The sequence below is a fragment of the Panthera uncia genome (genome assembly GCF_023721935.1).
Source record: "Panthera uncia isolate 11264 chromosome B2 unlocalized genomic scaffold, Puncia_PCG_1.0 HiC_scaffold_24, whole genome shotgun sequence".
Lineage (NCBI taxonomy): Eukaryota > Metazoa > Chordata > Mammalia > Carnivora > Felidae > Panthera > Panthera uncia.
Window position 1 is genome coordinate 42,254,600 of NW_026057580.1, and position 5,883 is coordinate 42,260,482.

The following is a 5,883-nucleotide window of genomic DNA, read 5'->3' on the forward strand; positions in this document are numbered from 1 at the left end:
TTATAGTAGCACTATCAACAATAACCAAGGTATGAAAAGAGTCCAAGTGTCCATGAACAGATGAATGGATAAAGAAGATGTATGTGTGTGTATGTATATATACATGCATACATACCATGGAATACTACTTGGTAATTGAAGAGAATGAAATATTGGCATTTGCAACAGCGTGAATGGAGCTAGAATGCATTATGTTAAGCGAAGTGAGTCAGAGAAAGACAAATATATTATTTCACTCATATGTGGAATTTAAGATGCAAAACAAATGAACATAAGGGAAGGGAAGCAAAATAATATAAAAACAGAGAGGGAGACAAACCATAAGAGAACAAACTGAGGGTTGCTGGAGAGGTGTTGGGTGGGGAATGGGCTAAATGGGCAAGGGGCATTAAGGAGGACACTTGTTGGGATGAGTACTGGGTGTTATATGTAAGTGATGAATCATTAAATTCTATTCCTGAAAACATTAATAATAATAATAAAAAAGAAATACATTCTTCATTGGACATTAAGGAATTCACTAGGGAGGGGAGTGCAGCGTTCTTGAAAACGACTGCAATGACTATCATCTGTATTCTGGGATGGTACTACTATGTGCATTGGCATTCCGTGTTGACTGAGGCCAAAGAGCAACACTCAACTGAAAGTAAGGTGGTGTGGTTCCCATAATAATCAGCGGGATGAGAGTGATACTAATAGTTAGACACACAGAAAACTTTGGAGGTAGCTCATTGATCCTGGGGATTCTAGAACTGCAATTGTTGATATCTCCCTAAGGTCCTACTTAAAAACCCTCTGGGTTTGGCAGTGGCAGTCCCCGTCACACTTGCCTAACCTGAATCAGATAATAGCATCAGAGCTCCTCAAGTGAAAGGAAAGATATGTCTTCGTGAGGAAGGACCCTTCAATAGTCTTAAGTGTATCTTCTTTCTAGTCATCCTCTAGTATTTTTATAGAGAGTATATAATTGGGAATTAACTTTATTGTTTGATCCACTGGTAGCAGTATATCAAAACTGTCTTTGTGACTGAATGGAATAGAGAAAGACTGAATATCCCTCCCAGATGGCTATGGTGACTGAATGATTATGGGTATTCACTTCTGAGGAAAGGATGCCCATGTTTTAATTTGGAATGTAGATATTTTCTTAATGCCAGTAACGAGAGTGCTGTCATTGCTATTGCTATTGTTTACAAAATAGTATGTATAGGAAGAAGGTTGTTCTTGGGTGGAAAAGTCAAAGATCATATTATTGATGATAGTACATCTTGCTCCCTCAACAACCACTCCTATCACTTTCTAGCTTGTGTTCTGTATCACTCATTTTTAAGTCTTCATGCAACTCCTATCTCCTATTTTTGAAATGTTCCCCCTCTCTGAAGTCTACAACATGTAGTCAGTATTATAGAGTTTAGTTTTTAATTACAGTCTACCTTATTTTTAAGTAATTTTACATATGTGTTTTTACCCTCTTTGAGGTCATTTTATATTAATCTGAGGCTGTCATATATTCCCTTTTGTACCATGCTTAATAACCTCTGGTCTGTTTAGCTAATGGAACTTCCATTTTCATGGTATCTTTATCTAATATTTCATATCCATTTATAATTTGGAAGATAAAAAACTCAAAAACTCACTCATAACAAACCAAATACACAAGTCTTGACACCCAAATTTTGAAAGTCTGATAAAATGAAAATGCATCAACATTTCTGGAAAGAGATCAAAGCACCCATTCCTCATTTTATGAAACCAACCAGCAGAGGGAGCAAAAGAGATATTTAAGTGTTCCTGTTTCTGCTTGCAGCCCTTCTACTGTAGTTGCTGTCAAGAGCTAGGCTATATTTTTAATATATATCCCCCCTAGTCCCTAGGCAGAAATTCTGTTGTATAATCACCACATGCCTGTGAAGTCAGTTCTAAGACATTCTGTTTGCACAAATTCTTCAATCTTGAGTCCCGTGAAAACCTCAAAAGCTACTGGGTGAAAAATCAGGACTAAAATTTTAGGCCTTCAAAAAAGAAAAAAACAAACAAACCCAAAACTCTATCTAGGTAGCTCAGGAACAAAGACAAAGAGAGTTTGAATGAATAAAAAGTTAGATTTTAGCTGTTAGGAAAATGATATTAATGAATTTCTGCTGTTTTGTATTATCGCAAACATTTCGAGAGATTTTGACACATACTCTAATGGTTTTATTAATTCAAAATAAAATTGTATTTTTTATATGATCAAGAAATAACAAAAAGAAAGTTCCTCTGAAAAGAATCTTTTATATTTTGTGTGTGTGTGTGTGTGTGTGTGTGTGTGTGTGTGTGTGTGTAGTGCATATATGCTATGTATGATATATGCCTATATTCCCAAACAAAATATATTTTAAAACATTATAGATCAAAAGAGTTTCTCGTTATCCTGGATGTTTCGGTTTAGATAATTCTGTCAAGTATAATCACGAAGAAGACCAAAGACTTGTGTGTGGTTTACAGTATCCATGGCAAAGCTTTAAGAATGTCATTACTTGCATTCTTTGGATAAATTCAATATGAGGACTCTTTGAATGTATAAGATCTTATTTCCCAAATTGTCCCTTGAATTTAATGAAGTTATATTAAAGTACAGCCACAGGGGTGAAAAAGCAAAAAAGAAGAAAAATCTGTGATAATGCAAAGCTAATATGAGTTTAATATGAATCATTTTATTCACCTGTTGAAGAATATCAAAAGGAAAAGGAAGCATTACAGTACATTTCATTTTTTAAGAGAAGATAATTATAAATAATATCATTCATGTAGTTTCTTTTGTGTTGGGAATGTATAAACTCTTACACTAACAAAACGTAACACAAACTTTGGTTTCCAGATATCATGTCATGGTGAACATCTTTATCGTTCTTGTAATTCTTGACTATTGACTGTAGGTAGAATTATATCAGATTGAGTTATTTGAATTGATCTCCAAAGACAAGTCATATGGAGCTCTTTTACCGGGGACCCAACAACATGGGCTGTGTTTGCATCAAAACCTTGAAGAAGGTGGCCCAGGTCATCACTGAGAAGTACTCCACTCTCCTGGGCAACAACTTCCATACTAACAAGGCTCTGTGTGGGTCGATCACCGTTATTCCCGGCAAGAAGCTCCACAACCAGATAGCAGGCTGTGTCGCAATCTGATGGAGCAGATTCAGAGAGGCCTGGTGAGAGATTATCTGCATCAAGCTGGAGGAGAAGGAGAGACAAAGGAGAGAGAATTATGCTCCTGAGGTCATAGGCTTGGATCAGGAGATCATTCCTGACACTAAGGAATTGTAGAAGCTCTTGGACTTTGACAGAGTCTGTCCAATCTGCAGGTCACTCAGCCTACAATTGGGATGAATTTTAAAACACCACGTGGAATTGTTTGAATCTTTCTGCTGTGCTGCAATATCTTCAATAAACCTTGGGAAAGAAAAAGTCATGTGGAACTTCCCCTGACTGAGACTAATGAGATTATTTTTATGAGGGGTAGACTGGATATGTTTATGTGTGTGTGCCTGTGTGTGTCTGTATTGACTGGTCAACAACAGAAATAACCTTTATATTTGCCTCGTCAAGGGAGGAACAAACATTCTAACTATTGTGAAAGTCTTTTTTCCCCTTACTGTCTATTTCTATCCTTTGGTGAATTAATTTTTATTACAATGTGGTCATTCCTTGAGCTGGAGGCATAAACTGGCAGGCTAACTGGACCTCTATGGGGGATACCTTGTCTGTCTTCTGGCTGGGTAGTTGGGTTGTGCAACTCGTGGAAAGAACAGCATTACAGCTTGAGAAGAACACACCACTGAATGTTTTGTAAGAACATTTGGAGAGAAACAAATAAACCGATGTTGGCATTCATTTTGTTAAAGACACTAATAAAGCAAAGTTTGAAAACTCAAAGAAAAACAGCATCTTTGACTTTAAAAGAATGTAAATCCTTAGGGAGATTTCACTGCCTAATGCTTCTTGGTAATACAGCTTAATGAAGCTCATTGTTTTAGATTGTTTTGGTCTAGTGGGTATGAATAACATTTGAGCTTGTCGAATTGACTCAAAGATTGGGAGAAGGTGCTGGAGAGGAGGCGGTCTGGTATGGTTCAGTGAGTTGGCTTGGACTAGCAGTCCAGCGATGTTCGTTCTCAACCCAATTTTATCATTCAGTAATTGCTTGTCCTTGGCCAATTCAACAGATTTGTTTCCTTATCTGCCAAATATCTTACCTCTTCTTATAGGATAATGTGATCAAATGGAGGAACTTTGAAATGCTTAGCATGCTATAAAAATAGAGCTGTCTTTATAAAAATTATTTTTTGTTATTAAAAATATTCAGGTATATCATTATGGCTATGATCATAATGCTTTTTTTAATAACAGCCTAGAATATGTAGCTTGGAAATGACAAAACTTAACTAGGATGAAGCCAAAGTGTTCTGATCTTTGGGAGTAAGGTAAAAAAATGCAGTATTCATTAGGACATTTGTGGTGGTTAGGGAGATGACCTTAGTAGGTTATCAAATTCACAACCTCTCACAATGGACCAGACTGAAGCCAATTCAATTAAAGGAGATTTTCCATTGTTTACAAAGACTACCACAGCCAGCCAGGACTCTTCCAATACAAGCAGTTTCAATATTATGCAATTCTTTCTTATGTAATTCTTAATTCTCAGGCTTCACCAGCATGGGGATAAAAATAGAATGTTATGATTGTTGCAAGCTGGTATTTCTTTGACCCAGCTCCAGTTTCACTGTGTGAGAACTCTAGACCACCCTTCCGTGTCTACTAGTTATAGCATTCTTAAAGATGTGTGTCATCTACAATCAGTGAATTTATTTTTTTAACTACCAAATAGCATCCTATGTTCTATTTTCTTTCTCTTTTACCCTGACTCCATATATTCTGTCTACTGCCTTCTGTTAAGAAAAGTAACAGCTTTTCTGCCTGTGCCACTCTATGGAGATGATTCTAGAAGTAACGGTGTCTGATGCCCAAGCTGCCAGTGCCTGTTGCTGAGTGTGTTGAAGAATCTGTCGTGGCATCAGCCATCAATATCTTCTACTGTGGGGGGTAAGACTAGCCCAAATTCTGCAGTTGCCTTATGTACTCTGTATCTGTCCGCGGTGTTCTTGTTTTTACCTGCCCTTTAGTGGATGCTCCCATGTTCTGGTGCTTAGCCCTTAGTCTGCGAGTTCTGAGGCCAGGGGAATGAGTGACTGATATTGTGCTATACTTACAGTTTTATCTTCTCTTTGATTCTGGCACATCATCCTTGAACCAAAGATGTGTGCCTCATTCCTTTCTTTCTTTTTTTTTTTTTAAGTTTTACCCAAGAGGATTTCGGTCTCCTATGTAATGCTCCCAGTGACGCTCACCTCAGAGCCCTACCAGACACAGTTGAATATTGGATAGGCTTAAACTGATGCACTTACTTTCCCTGAATGTCTGAATATAATCTCTTTATTATACTAACTTTCAGCGTTTTCCTTTGGTTGGGAGGACTCTTTCATTTTTATAGTAGTACTTTATACTCTTATGGATCGTGGACAATCCTCTCAACCATCAGTTCTGCAAAAAAAAAAAAAAAAAAAATCAGTCTCAACTTCTTTTTAAAGTGAGAGTGTCGTTTTATCGACTTACTCATCTTTGTGGTTGTAGGCTTGAAGTCTTCAACTTATTCACAAAGTAGGACACCTTATTCTAAAATGTAACTTCTCTCTTCCACAAGGTTTCTTTGTTTGTCAAACCTAAGTGACGAGATGAAGCATTATTTATGGGGTCCTAACATAACCCCCGTTCTCAGTATGCCTAGTGTTATTGGAATCACACGAAGCGTACATGCCTTTTAAATGATGCATAAGAATGAAG

At 37.1% G+C, this 5,883-nt stretch overlaps 1 pseudogene; it reads left to right on the forward strand.

The window, feature by feature from the left end:
• The first annotated feature begins 2,887 nt into the window (after positions 1–2,887).
• LOC125938114 (40S ribosomal protein S17-like) lies at positions 2,888–3,401 on the forward strand (annotated as a pseudogene).
• Positions 3,402–5,883: the final 2,482 nt, after the last annotated feature.